Genomic DNA, 15,776 nt, shown 5'->3' on the forward strand with positions numbered 1-15,776 from the left:
GAATCTAGAACTCGATGTCACTGCTTAAAAAGTCAGGGTTTGCCATTTAAGATAGAGATTAGGTGATTTTTTTTCTCTCAGGTTTGAGAGTCTTTGGAACTCTATACCTGAAAAAAGTGGCGAATGCAAAGTCCTTGAATATTTTTAAGGCAGAAGTAAATAGACTGTGGTCAAACAGGCACGTACGAGGATATTGGGGAAGAATGTGGATTTGAGGTTACAATCAGATCAGCCTTGATCTTATTAAATGACAATACAGGCTTGAGTTTCTGATTGGCCTATTCCTGTTCTTAATTCATATGGTTATTATGAGCTTGTTAAAATATCAAATCCATAAGAAACAATGGTGGTGATAGTCAGAAGCGGGACATCTTTTATCACATAATGCTTGACTCGTTCTATTTGCGTGACTTATTCTACTCTGTCCAGAAGCCTATGTCTGTACTGAGAAACAGTAGGGTTTGTGTTATCTAGTACCTCACAAACTAGCCGGCACCTCCAAATTCACACCTTTCCAATACCCGTTGTGCACTTTAGTAGCTGGAGGACTTTCTGAAGCTACCAGTAACTGAACACTATCAGGTAATTCTGTGGAGAGAGGTACTGTTTGAAGTTCAAGGGCACGTTTATACTGCTGTTTAAGGTGCTAGTTGTGCCTCTGTTTCAATAGAATCTACCGTTGTAGTAAACACCATTTTAATGGGTCTGGATTATCAATTCCATTCTGGTATTATGGAATCCAATAGCCCAAATAAAAGCAGGGCACACAAGTGCAAAGTAATTGAGGACTGTTCTACGTCCACATCTCCATGGACACTATCAAAAATACTTGGCTGTATGTTGAGGATGGTTCTCCATTTACGCAGACACCTCAAAAATTAATTGAGACACTGACAGATACCCAGGCACTCTCTGAATCAACAAACAATGGGAAGAATTTCTGGCTGTAACAGGCTGCACTTTTTATGAGGTATTTTTGGTGCTGGAGGTAACTTTCTTGAAATCCAGGAGCAGCAATTATCGTTTTATATACTGTTGCATTATTTTGGAACTTTGGAGGAAAAAAAGACAAAACAATGGCACTTTTAAAAGGGAGAGGAACAGACAAAGGAAACACATGGTGAGGTCAGTGCAGGAGAGAGAGAGAGAGAGAAAGAAACCCACACTGCTAACTGACACAGCAGTGAACCTGCGTAATTACTGCCTTTGCTGATGATTTCATGTATCGCTGGACATCGGAGTGCATCTGGAAAATTAACAAACAGTGAAATTCACAACTGATCTCGGAGGAACCTGTTTGGGAGCGGTCACAGCAGATAAGTGGATAGTTTTAAGTGTGACCTTGGGGAGTCTGCAATAGTGAGTAGAGTGGGTTCTTTCTTCATTGTATGTTTTATTGAGATATGTTTCTTGATTAAACTTAAAAATATGAGCCATAAGTATTAAGTTAGGGTGGAGCAGTGTTTTGTAGAGGAATAAGGCGAGGCTGTTTTCTTGGTCTGCAGATTGGAAGAAACAAAAATGGGTCTTAGTAGAGTGATATGCTCTTCTTGTTGGATGTGAAACTTTAGGGAGAGTTTATGTGTTACTGAGGATTATATCTGCAATAAATGTCGTTGGTTGCGAGTCCTATCAGATCGAATAGAATGGTTGGAGTGACAGAGGCGATGAGGAATTTAGAAGAGCAAGGGGGTGTGATGGATGGCAATTATAGGATGCAGATACAGTCACATAGATGAGTTAACTCTAGGAAAAGTAAGAGAGGTAGGCAGGCAGTGCACAAGTCTTCTGTGGCTATCCCCATTTCAAACAAGTATGCTGCTTTGGAAAATGTGGGGGTGATGGATTATCAGGGAAATGTAGCACGAATAGCCAAGTTTCTGGTATTGAGACTGGCTCTAATGCAGTGAGAGGTAGGTCGGGTTCCAAGAGATTGATTGTGTTAGGGGACTCTAGTCCGAGGTACAGACAGATATTTCTGTGGCCAGCAGCGAAAAATCAGAATGGTGTGTTGCTTCCCTGGTGCCAGGGTCAGGGATATCTCGGAGAAGGTGCACGATGTTCTCAAAGGGGAGTGGGCCCAGCAGGAGGTCATTGTACACATTGGAACCAACGATATAGGAAGAGGAAAGGTTGAGATTCTAAAGGGAGATCATAGAGAGTTAGGCAGGAATTTAAAAAGGAGGTCCTCGAGAGTAGTAATATCTGGATTACTCCCAGTGCTACAAGCTGTTGAGGGTAGAAATAGGAGGATAGAGCAAACGAATGCATGGTTGAGGAGCTGGTGTATGGGAGAAGGATTCATATTTTTGGATCATTGGAATCATCTCCCTGTGTCTGCGTGGGTTTCCTCCGGGTGCTCTGGTTTCCCCCCACAGTCCAAAGGTGTGCAGGTCAGGTGAATTGGTCATGCTAAATTGCCCATAGTGTTAGGTGCATTAGTCAGAGAGAAATGGGTCTGGGTGGGTTACTCTTTGGAGGGTCGGTGTGGACTTGTTGGGCCAAAGGGCCAGTTTCCACACTGTAGGGAATCTAATCTAATTTAATCTCTTTTGGGGTAGAAGTGACCTGTACAAGAAGGATGAATTGCACCTAAATTGGAAGGGGATGAATATACTGGCAGAGAGATTTGCGAGAGCTGCTTGGGAGGATTTGGTGAGGAGGGGGGTCGGGGTGAAAAATCCCAGGGAGATAGCGAGGAAAGAGATCAAGCTGTGACTGGTACAGTTAAGAAAAGAAGCAAGCCAAATGGTCAGGGCAGGCAGAGACAAAGCAGAGAACGAGGTAGGACTGATAAATTAAACTGCATTTATTTCAATGCAAGGGGCCTAACAGTGAAGGCAGATGAACTCAGGGCATGGTTAGGAACATGGGACTGGGATATCGTAGCAATTACAGAAACATGGCTCAGGCATGGACAGAACTGGCAGCTTAATATTCCAGTTTACAGATGCTACAGGAAGGTCAGAAAGGGAGGGAAGAGAGATGGGGAAGTGGCATTTTTGATAAGGGATAGCATTACAGCTGTACTGAGAGAAGATATTCCCGGAAATACATCCAGGGAAGTTATTTGGGTGAAACTGAGAAATAAGAAAGGTCTGATCACCTTATTGGGATTGTCTTAAAAAACCCCTAATAGTCAGGGGGAAATTGAGAAACAAATTTGTAAGGAGATCTCAGTTATCTGTAAGAATAATAGAGTAGTTATGGGAGGGGATTTTAACTTTCCAAACATAGTCTGGGACTGCCATAGTGTTAAGGGTTTAGATGAAGAGGAATTTGTTAAGTGTGTCCAAGAAAACTTTCTGATTCAGTATGTGGATGTACCTACGAGAGAAGGTGCAAAACTTGACCTACTCTTGGGAAATAAGACAGGGCAGGTGATTGAGGTGTCAGTGGGGGAGCACTTTGGGGCCACGACCATAATTCTATTAGTTTTAAAATAGTGATGGAGAAAGATAGACCAGATCTAAAAGTTGAAGTTCTAAATTGGAGAAAGGCCAATTTTGACAGTATTAGGCAAGAACTTTCAAAAGCTGATTGGGGGTAGATGTTCGTAGGTAAAGGGATGGCTGGAAAATGGGAAGCCTTCAGAAATTAGATAACAAGAGTCCAGAGAAAGTATATTCCTGTCAGGGTGAAAGGAAAGGCCGATAGGTATAGAGAATGCTGGATGATTAAAGAAATTGAGGGTTTAGTTGTGAAAAAGAAGGAGGTGGATCTAAGTTGGCAGCGAACTAAGAAGATCGCACTGCAGAGCTTTGCATCACAGCACAAGCAGGAAGATCCTTTAACCCGCCCAACCCAGGTCATTGGGATTTCTTGGGACTCTGGAAAGATCGTGGAGTCCCAAGAAACTTCTAAAAATTAACTTACTTGTGTCTTCAGCAGTCCAGAGATGCCAAAAAAGAGAGGAGGATCATCCAAAGCCGGGTCTGCATTTCAGCCTGCAGCAGCCTCGGAGCCGATTACTCTCCAGGTCCTGGTGAACCAGCTCTCGAAATCTCGTGAGATGCTGGGGAAACAGATTGAAGAGAAGCTGGCTCCAATCTCTCTCCTGCTGCAGAAGCATGAGCAACAGCTGGGAGACCTGGAGAAGTGGACGGATGAGGGGGAGCAAAGAGTGACAGTGGTGAAAGCTAATGCGAGTTCATCTAAGGATAGAATCTAAGCCTTGGAGACGCAGGTCCATAATTTGCATGACCAAGTGGATGATCTTGAGAACAGGGGCAGGAAAAAAAACATTCAGATCATCGGTCTGCCTGAGGGTAAGGAAGGTGAGCGGCCTGTAGAATTTGTTGAAGTTTGGCTGCTGAAATTCCTTGACTTGGAGGCTGGGCATGAGAGGATTGAAGATAGAGAGGGCTCCCCCGGTCGCAGCGCGGAGATCGGGTCTGGGTCAACGTCGTCATCCTCTCCTGGTGTGGTTCCATTATTACCGGGATAAGGAGCGAGTCATGGAAGCTTCCAGAGTCCAGGGGAAGGATCCGAAGGCCCTAATTTACGAGGGCTCTAAGATCATGTTTTTTCAGGACTTCTCAGTGGCGGTGATCCAGAAACAAAAATTTTATGACATTGTCAAGAGAAGACTGAGGGAGCTTGGGATTCAGTACTCCCTGTGGTATCCGGCGGTGCTTCGGTTCACCTTAGATGGATCCATACATCTCTTTGACATGTTGGAGAAGGCAAGAGACTTTGTGAACAAACTAACCTAATTTGAACAATTGTAGTATGTATAAATAGTGTTGTTTGGGTATGTGTTTATCATTCTGTAAAAGAAACGGAGGAAATCCGGTTGGAGCTTTATTTCTCTTTTTTTTCCTCTATTGATAATAATTTCATTTAAACTATGCCTGGTGGTGGTTGAGATGTACCTTTTCAATTTCTAAGTTAGGATATACCAAAGGATGGGTAGAGTATTTATTTCCCCCTTTATTTTAAGAAAAATTTTTTTTATTCATCGTAGTATTCTATGAGGTGTTTATTCTTTTCTGTTTGTGTTTGCAATGCGGCTCTAGCTGGGGGAAGTGAAGGTAGTTGGGATGGTTAGATGCCTACTTATGGGCAGTTTGGGATGGGTAGTTGCCCTCTCTGGGCAGGGGATGAGTTCCCCTACTCAGCGCTGTTGGCACTTAATATGTTGGTTTGTTTTTTGGTTTGTTACTTTTTATTCTCAGTAGTTTTGTAGGTTTGTTAAATGTAGTGGTTTTAGTTTATGTAGTTTTTATATTTGGTAGATCATGTGACACTAAGGCTCAGCAGTTTGTGGTTCAGATTCCTCCTCTCTGGAATTTAAATGTTATTGCAGAAGATTATGGCTAATGATTTGATTAAATGGTGTACCTGGAATATCAAGGGAAGTCACTCACCAATTAAGAGGACGAAGGTAATCTTGAGTCTTAGAAAGGAGAAGGTGGATATTGCTTTGTTACAGGAGACACATTTGGATGACAAGGAGCATCTGAAATTACAGTAGAATGGCTTTGACCGAGTTTATTTTTCATCATTTAATACCAAAAGTAGGGGAGTGGCTATATTGGTTTGGAAAAATCTCCCATTTAAATTGTTGGAGTTTGTTAAAGACACACACGGAAGGTTTGTAATTCTTAAACCATGATAAATGGGGAAGAATACAGTGTTTTAAATGTTTATTACCCCTCAGCTCATTCCCTTAAATTTCTGGTAGATGTTTTTTCTAAATTGATAAGTCTCGAGTCCCGGCACATCATTATAAGGGGAGATTTTAACTGTCTCATGGATCCCACAGTAGACAGGTTGCCCAAAGGTCCCTTGATACCCTCTGTACAACACTTAGTGGGTCTGTGTGGGAAATTAGGGTTGGTGGACGTCTGGAGGCGTCTCCACCCTACAGGTAGGGATTTTACATTTTTCTCCAATCCGCATAAATGTCACACGAGGATTGATTTTTTTTTCTGACCCCTGCGGTAACCCTGGATCTGGTGACATCTTGTACGATTGGTAATATTACCATCTCTGATCATGCTGCAGTCTACCTTATGGTTAAGATTAAGGATATTACAGTGGGTTCGAGGCACTGGCGAATGGATCCCTTTATCCTCATGGATAATAAGTTTGTGGGGTATTTCTCTAGGGAATTCCGAGGGTTCCTAGACATCAACACAGGCTCAGTTGATAGCTCACCCGTTCTCTGGGAAATTGCCAAGCTTATGCTAGGGCGTTAGTTATTTCATATTCCACCAGTAGGAAGCGGCAGAAGGGTGAGCAGCAACGTCTCCTTGAAGCACAGTTGAAGGCAGCCAAGAAGGCCAACTTTGACAAGACTCTCGTTGGTCAAACTACAGAGGATTATGGCACTGCGGTCTGCACTAAATTCCGTGCTCACGCAGACGGCAAAGAAGGAGCTGGCTTTTGCAAAGCAAGGATTATACGAGCATGGTGACAAGCCAGGCAATACTTAGTGTATCTTGCCAGAAAGTGGAATGCCCCACAAGCCATTACGGTGATTGGGGAAGAGTCTGGGAACCTAACATGCGATTCTAAAAAGATTAATGTGGCATTCCAGAGATTTTACTCTAAGTTATACCAATCTGAGGATTGTGAGGAGGGGCAGGCCAAAATGGAATCCTTTTTTTAGAGATCTGAAGCTCCCGGATGTGACTCCCAATCAACAGTCCTTTCTCAATGCCCCGTAATCAGAGCAAGAAGTGCAGGAAGCTGTGAGGCAGCTTCAGAGTGGAAAGGGGCATGGTCCTGACACACTTCCTAGTGAATTCTATAAGGAATTTATAAGTATACTGTCAGGCCCGATGCTGAATATGTGTAATGATTTTGTTACAGGAACCACTTATTGTCAGCCACTGGGTGGTGTAATAGAGCAACTGAAGGCTTTGACCTGAAACTATCAACGTTCGCTCCATACTTTGCTGACAACCTCCACTCTGTACTGTTCAGGAAAGTACCTGAAATTAGTCCCTCAGTCATAATTATGGCCAAAGTGCAATAGAAAAGCAAAACATTGTGCCATTTTAAAATAATTTTAAAAGTTTGTGATTATACCTCAAAACAATATTGTTTGGTTTTCCATTGTTTGATTCACAATATTTTAAAGAAAGAACCCCTGTATTTATACAGTGCCATTCATGACCACAGCTTTACAACAAACTAATTAAATGTTTTTGAAATGTAGTGGGAGTTTTAACAGGAAGCAAGGCCATTAAATTTGCACGCAACAAGCTCCAGCAAAGAGAACTGCAAAAAGAAAGTGCCAGAAAGAGCATAACAGTGCATGCCTATGGAGTACCCAAAGTAGACAGCAGGAGGCTGGAAAAACACAGCAAGCCAGGCAGCATCAGGAGGTGGAGAAGTCGATATTTCGGGTGTGACCTTTCTTCAGGACTGGGGTTGGTGTAGGGGGAGCTGTAGATAAAAGGGGTACGAGGGCAGGGTGGTGAAGTGGGGATAGGTGAAGACAGGTAGAGGATACAACCTGGTTGGTTATTAGGAGGAATGAATCCAGTTAGTGGCAGGGAGGAGTGGAAGTGGTGGGCGTTGGGCGGGAAGGGCTGGGAATGGAATCAGGGGATAGAAAGGGAGGTTATTTGAAATTGGAGAACTCAGTGTTGAGTCTTCCGGGCTGTAGGCTGTCCAAGCGGAAGATGGGGTTCCTCCAATTTGCGGTACCCAAACCAGCACTGCAGTGACATCATTCTGTCCCAATCGCTAATATTTGTTGTGCTTATTTGATCACTATGATGTTTTATACTGGCAATGCATTTCACAAAGGGAACATTGGAAAAATTCTGCATGTGCACAATGAGTTTTTAGGTGTGTCAGAAGTATAGCCATGTAAAAATGGTCATATAATCTGTTTTAATAATGTTGATTGAAGATGTATTGACCAGAATGCTGTGGTAAACCCAGTTTTCTTTAAAATAGTGCCATGAAATCTTCTGCATCCATCTGAGACAGCTGATAGGGCCTTGGTTTAATGACTCATTTGCAAGATGGCACCTTAGACAATGCAGCACCTCCTCTGTACTGCAGTAGGTGTCACCTGGATTTATGCTGTTATGAGTTTTTGCATCATTTTTACTGGTGAATCAGTGGAAGGGCAGAGTGAAACATGAATACACTGTAAGAAAATCGAAAAACTCTGAACAAGAATGCTGCTTAGTACCCTTTAGTGACAGAAAAAGATAGACAAGCCAGTTACCTGTGCAAGGAGACAATACTTTTGAAGTTGTGGCTTTGGGGGAAAGTACTTTATATCAATAGATGCTGATATATATGGTGACTGATGTTCAGTTGTGACAGACGAAAGTTTTAAGGATGAGTCAAAAATTCCAATTAAATTCCACTGAGGAATTTTCTTAAGAATACAACCAGCAGAATACAACTTAAAGACAATGACTTAGGCTGAACATATTCTGAGATACTTAAGAATTAATTGATGTTTAACAATATATATCATATTCGGGAGGGAGTGTTCTCTGACTTTCCACTACTTTACAGACCAGGTTTCTGTTTACTAGCATTAAATCATTCCTTTCTTCCCAAAGGACCATGGTTATCTTCCCTGCAAGAACCAGGTATCTGTACAAAGGTGCTGCTGATGTTTAACCAGTGCAAAGTGCACCATCTATTAGCAGAGAGCACAGGCCCATTCTCTACTTGTTCAACAATTAACATTCTATCCTTTGGCACAATGGATTTCAGCAGCTTTCGAAATACATGGTTGGCAAATTCACCCTCCAAAGTGCCAAAAGGCCTGGGAAGATTATTTGAGGAGGCAACCAATCAAAGAAAAGTCCTTCCCATCAATGTAGAATGGACAACATTAGTGAGGAGTTGCTTTTCCAATCACAGGCTCTTTATTTCATTTCCTGCCATTAGGTTCACCATGACCTTGTTAACAGCAAATGCAGGAAAGAAACAACCTGTGATTGGAGAAACTGAGCAGAGTAAATCATGAGGAGAGGAAGGATGAAGAGTGAGCGAACCACTGGAGAAACCTTTTGCTGGGGGGCAGGCTGAGGCTGGGATGCTGCCAAAGTTGTAAGGGGGGCCTTTTTATCTGTAAACCTTTTGTCATAACTGCCAAGGTTGTGGAGCAGTCTGTTAGGAGTTCTATCTGCAGGTCCACATGTGTAGAAGGGGTGAGAGGAATAGGACCGGTTTGTCTTAAGAAGAGAGATTGTGCAGTTTAAGCATATACTCTCTGAAATTTAGAAGAATAAGGGGAGATTCAAAGTAGCAGATTCAAAACAGAGATGAAGAGAAATTCTCTTAAAGGGTCATGAGTCTGGAATTCCCTACCCCAGAGTATGTTGGATACTGGAACATTGAGTAATTTTAAGGAGATAGATTTTTAATTACTAATGAGTTGAAGGGATATGGAGAGCGGGCAGGAAAATAGGAGGAGTTGATAATTCAGCCATGATAATATCAAATGGTGGAGCAGGCTTGAGGGGTTGAATTATCTATTCCTCCTAGTTTTCATGTTCTTACATAGAAGTGTTGGAGTGAGCTAGAGGCTGCAAGAGGGTAGACGGAGAGGCTGGGAGATGTGTGGGGTGAGAGGGTAGACCTGCAAAGATGATGGAGAAAGAGGAAGGCTGCAAGGGACAAGGGAAAAATGGATGTTTACAAGGTGCAGACAAGGATGCTGGAAGGAGGGGAGAGAAGGGAGGGGAGAGTGATGAGGCTGCAAGGGGGAGGAAGAAGGTTCTGAGAAGGATCACTGGACTCAACGATAATTCTGCTTTCTCTCCACAGATGCTGCCAAACCTGCTAGGTTTCTCCAGAAATTTCAGTTTTTGTTTGAGGCTAGAAGTGGATTGAGAGAGGGAGGGTGCAAGGGGGGGGAAAGAGTGGGAGGCTGAAAAGAAAGGAAAGTAACAGAGGCTGTGGGGGTAGGCCAAGGGAAGCTAAAAAGAAGGAGGTTGCAAGAGAGGAGAGAGAGACAAGCTCGAAGAATTAGCAAGTGATTGTTGATAACAAGTTCTAAATTTTATCATAAGAGGAGACAGCCTCTTCACATCTATCCTGTCAAGACTCCTCAAGATCTTAAATGCTTTAATTAAATCACCTTACTCTTCAAAACTTCAGCACATACAGGTGTAACCTGACCAAACTTTCTGTATAAGACAACCCCCTATTCCAGGTGTTAGTCTAGTAAACCTTCTCCAAATTGTCTCCAACACATTTATATCTTTCATTAATTAAGGTGAACAATACTATGTAGAGCACTTTAAACTAGTGCCCTGCAAACCGTGTCAGCAGCTTTGTTTTGGAATGTGGTACCATCCAAACAGATGGCGTATACGAAGGAACTGGGAGAATGGAATGGGATGGACATGGGGTATGACGAGCTGTAGTGAAGATAGCATTGGAGTCGGTGGCTTTGTAGTGAAGAGCAGTGGATAATTTATTCTCTGAAATGGAGTCAGAGAGGTCAAGGAAGGGACGATGTGAAAGTTATAGAGGGGTGGAACTTGAAGGCAAGTACAACTAAGTTTTCAAGGTTCTGGTGGGAGCACGAAACAGTCATCAATGTACCAACAAAAGCATTGGAGAGGGGGTCAGTGTAGTACTGGAACAAGGATTGTTCCACACACTCCATAAAGAGGCTGGGCATAACTGGGACCCATGCAGGTGCACATAGCCACTCCTTTGACTTGGCAAATGTGAGATGATTTAAAGGAGAAATTGTTCAGTGAAAGAGCAAGTTCAGCCAGGCATAGAAGAGTGGTGGTGGACGGGGATTGTTCAGGCCTCTTATAGAGGAGGAATCCGAGATCTCTCAGACCGTCCTGGTGGGGAATGGAATTATGGAGGGATTGGACATCCGTGGTGAACAAGAAGCAATTAGAGCCAGGAAACTGGAAATTATCCATATGGTGGAGGGCATCAGTGGAAGGCAGATGTAAGTGGGCAGAGACTGGACAAGTGGAGAGAGGATGGAGTCAAGGTAGGAGGAAATAAGCTCAATGGCTCAGGAACAGGCTGATACAATGGGGCTATCGGGGCAGTCTAGTTTGTGGATTTTGGGAAGGAGGTGGAAGCGGCTGTCTGAGCTTGGGGGACTACTAGGTTGGAGGCAGTGTGGTGTTCTCCAGAGGTAATGAGGTTGGTGATAGTCCTAGCAACAATGGCTTGATGTTTGGATGTGGGGATCGTGGTTTGAGAGGAGACGTCTCTGGGAGTTGGCGTCAAGCCTCTGCAAGGTACAGATCAGTGCACCAGACTACAACAACCAGTCTGGCCAGTTTTGTCAGCCAGTTTGAATACAAAGTTAGGGTTGGACTTGTAAGAGTGAAGTGTGGCAATTTCAGGTTATAGTTGGTGAGAGGATGTAGATTAGAGTGGGTGAGAGGAGCAGAGAAATTGTGATGGCAGATGTCACGACAGCAGTTTTCGATGAAGAGATCGAGTGCAGGTAAGAGGCCAGGGAAGGTGTCCAGGGAGGGTGAATACTGGAGTTGGGTGAAGGGATCAATGGAACAAGGGGGAAATCCTGTCCAAAGAAGTGAGCGTGGAGACGGGGGAGGCGGAGAAACAGTTCAACATCATGACAAGCCTGAAGTTTTGAAGAGTAGGGTGTAAAGATATGAAGCTGAGTCCTTTGTCAAGGACCCTTTCATTGCTGACTTAGTATAGCCATCAACTTCCTAACAGTTCAAAAATCTACCTCATGTAAATGCTTACAGTGATCTAGGTGGAAAGAAACAACAAGGGGTCATCAAACAGTCGCCATAATGTAGGGCATAGTACAAATCAGGAAATTCGAAGTGCGTGTTATATGGATAATATAGCAATAATGGAGACTTTAATTTACATTTAGATTGGATAAATCTAATTAACATGAATGCTGTGGAGGATGAATTCCTAGAATGTTTGATATTGTTTGGCAGAATAATATGTTGAGGAATGGGTGAGTTTAGATCTAGCACTAAGCAATGAGAAAGGGCTAATTAGTAATCTTATTGTAAAACAGCCTTTCGGAAAGAATGACCATAAGATGCAATTTTACATTAAGTTTGAAAATAATGTTTGTTGGTTTGGAATACAACCTATGAAGTAAAGGTTGACTGTGGTAAATTGGGAGCTAATTAAAAGGTACTCGTGATAAACAGACAATGTGTTACACTTTTTAATTAATACACAGTTTACAATAAAGTACATTCCTTTGAGGTACGAAAACCCAATAGAAAAAGTGATCCAAACATGTCAAACAAGATAAATTAAAGATTGTATTTGTTATAAACCAGACCAAAACCCCTCGAAATATATTAAGAAGATAGCCCAGACCCTAACGCTTTCTTGTTTTAAAGACAAGTGCCAGGTATTGCGTTCCAGATGTAAGTCAGTTGGTCAGACTACCAGTCTTGAAGCAAAACACACTTTATTTATATACTATATTTAAAAGACAACTTAAGAAAGAAAAATTGGAATAACTTAACTCTGTTGAAAAACTTAACAGAATAATGGATTATTTAACAGCTAAATTAACTGTTCCAATATAGTAACATCCCTTAAATGTGCCCATGACAAAGGCATATTATTCAGTAAAACAGTTTGTTTCACAAGCAATTCCAGCAGCAGGAAGAGAACCCCAGCTGTTAACTGTAACAAAGGGAGGAAAGATTAGCTTCAAGACCCAGCAGCAACTGCTACTGAGAAATTAAAACTAAAAATCCTGGTTCTGTGGAGTTTGACCCCACCCATTCAGGCTGCTTCTATGGTTCCAATTTTTTAAAAAGCTCATGGCATCACAAACTGAGTAAAGGAGGACTAAAAAATTGATAAAAGTAATGAAAATAGGATAGAAAAGTAAACTTGCAAAAGAGATGAAAACAGACTGTAAAAAGGAAAAGAGTAGTAAAGTTGAATGTGGGCTCATTACTTGTTGAGATTTGAGAATTTGTAATAGGGAATAAGGAAATGGTAAAGAAACTAAACTCTCTCACCCCTTCTTTACATTCATTCCGTCTCTCTTTATTACACTTTAATCTCTCTCTCTCACTCACATACATACAAAGGTTTGTTGATTTTGTTATGGGAGAAGAGCTTGCAAAGGGATAACCGCAGCACCAGTGTGAAGGATCTGAGGTTGGTACTGTTAGTTCACAGTGTTGAACACTGGGCAACATTTTAATTATCCTTCTCTCTGATCTGAATGCTCCTATTTTTATTGTTTCCTTACACTGAGGAACAAATGGAGCCAAGTGTTGAATTAAAATATAAACACTTTGGTACAGTTGAGAACAAAGGCAAATCAAACGGTCAGGGCAGGCAGGGACAAGGCAGAGAAAAAGGTAGGACTAATAAATTAAACTGCATTTATTTCAATGCAAGAGGCCTAACAGGGAAAGCAGATGAACTCAGGGCATGGTTAGGAACATGGGACTGGGATATCATAGCAATTACAGAGACATGGTTCAGGGATGGACAGGACTAGCAGCTTAATGTTCCAGGATACAAATGCTACAGGAAGGACAGAAAGGAGGCAGGAGAGGAGGGGGAGTGGCATTTTTGATAAGGGATAGCATTACAGCTGTGCTGAGGGTGGATATTCCTGGAAACACATCCAGGGAAGTTATTTGTGTGGAACTGACAAATAACAAAGGGATGATCACCTTATTAGGATTGTCTTATAGACCCCCTAATAGTCAGAGGGAAATTGAAAAACAAATTTGTAAGGAGATCTCAGTTATCTGTAAGAATAATAGGGTAGTTATGGGAGGGGACTTTAACTTTCCAAACATAGACTGGGACTGCCATAATGTTAAGAGTTTAGATGGAGAGGAATTTCTTAAGTGTGTACAAGACAATTTTCTGATTCAGTATATGGAATGTACCGACTAGAGAAGGTGCAAAACTTGAAGTATTCTAGGGAAATAAGGCAGGGCAGGTGACTGAGTTGTCAGTGGGGGAGCACTTTGGGGCCAGCGACCATAATTCTATTAGTTTTAAAATAATGATGGAAAAGGATAGACCAGATCTAAAAGTTGAAGTTCTAAATTGGAGGAGGATAATTCTGATTAGGCAAGAACTTTCAAAAGCTGATTGGGGGCAGATGTTCATAGGTAAAGGGACGGCTGGAAAATAGGAAGCCTTCAAAAATGAGATAACAAGAGTCCAGAGAAAGTATATTCCTGTTAGGGTGAAAGGAAAGGCTGGTAGGTGTCGGGAATGCTGGATGTCTAAAGAAATTGAGGGTAAGATAAAGAAGAAAACATATGTCGGGTAGAGACAGGATAGATCGAGTGAATCCTTAGAAGAGTATACAGGCAGTAGGAGTACACTTAAGAGAGAAATCAGGAGGGCAAAAAGAGGACATGAGATAGCTTTGGCAAACAGAGTTAAGGAGAATCCATCAGAGTTTTTACAAATACATTAGGGACAAAAGGTAATGAGGGAGGGAATAGGGACCTCAAAGATCTGCAAGTAGGCCTTTGTGTGGAGCTGTAGGAGATGGGGGAGATACTAAAGGAGTATTTGCATCAGTATTTACTGTGGAAAAGGACGTGGAAAATATAGACTGTAGGAAAATAGATGGTGGCATCTTGAAGAATGTCCATATTACTGAGGAAGAATTGCTGGATGTCTTGAAATGCATAAAGGTGGATAAATCCCCCAGACCTGATCAGGTGTACCCTAGACCTCTGTGGGAAGCTAGAGAAGTGATTGCTAGGCCTCTTACTGAGATATTTGTATCATCAATAGTGACAGGTGAGGTGCCGGAAGACTGGAGGTTGGCTAATGTGGTGCCACTATTTAAGAAAGTTGATAAGGAAAAGCCAGGGAACGATAGACCAGTAAGCCTGACGTCAGTGGTGGGCAAGTTGTTGGAGGGAATCCTGAGGGACAGGATGTTTCTGTAGTTGGAAAAGCAAGGACTGATGAGGGATCGTCAAACTGGCTTTGTGCATGGGAAATCATGTCTCACAAACTTGATTTGCGTTTTTTGAAGACATAACAAAGAGGATTGATGAGGGCAGAGCGGTAGATGTGATCGATATGGAATTTAGTAAGGTGTTTGACGAGGTTCCCCATGGGAGAATGGTTAGCAAGGTGAGATCTCATGGAATACAGGGAGAACTCGCCATTTGGATACAGAACTGGCTCAAAGGTAGAAGACAGAGGGTGGTGGTGGAGGCCTGTGACCAGTGGAGTGCCACAAGGATCGGTGCTGGGTCCACTACTCTTCATGATTTATATAAATGATTTGGATGTGAGCATAAGAGTTATAGTTAGTAAGTTTGCTGATGACACCAAAATTGGAGGTGTAGTGGACAGCGAAGAAGGTTACCTCAGATTACAATCTTGATCAGATGGGCCATTGGGCTGAGAAGTGGCAGATGGAGTTTAATTTAGGTAAATGTGAGGTTCTGAATTTTGGAAAGGCAAACCTTAGCAGGACTTATACACTTAATGGTAAGGTCCTAGGGAGTGTTGTTAAACAAAGAGACCTTGGAGTGTAGGTTCATAGCTCCTTGAAAGTGGAGTCGCAGGTAGGTAGGATGGTGAAGAAGGTGATTGGCATGCTGCCATTGGTCAGAGTATTGAGTACAGGAGTTGGGAGGTCATGTTGCGGCTGTACAGGATATTGGTTAGGCCACTGTTGGAATATTGCGTGCAATTCTGGTCTCTTTCCTATCGGAAAGATGTTGTGAAACTTGAAAGGGTTCAGAAAAGATTTACAAGGATGTTGCCAGGGTTAGAGGATTTGAGATATAGGGAGAGGTTGAATAAACTAGGGCTAAACTAGTGTTGGAGGCTGAGGGATGACC

Source organism: Chiloscyllium plagiosum, unplaced genomic scaffold (assembly GCF_037043375.1).
Source record: "Chiloscyllium plagiosum isolate Xiang-an unplaced genomic scaffold, Cpla_swu_hap1 HiC_scaffold_21, whole genome shotgun sequence".
Classification (NCBI taxonomy): Eukaryota; Metazoa; Chordata; class Chondrichthyes; order Orectolobiformes; family Hemiscylliidae; genus Chiloscyllium; species Chiloscyllium plagiosum.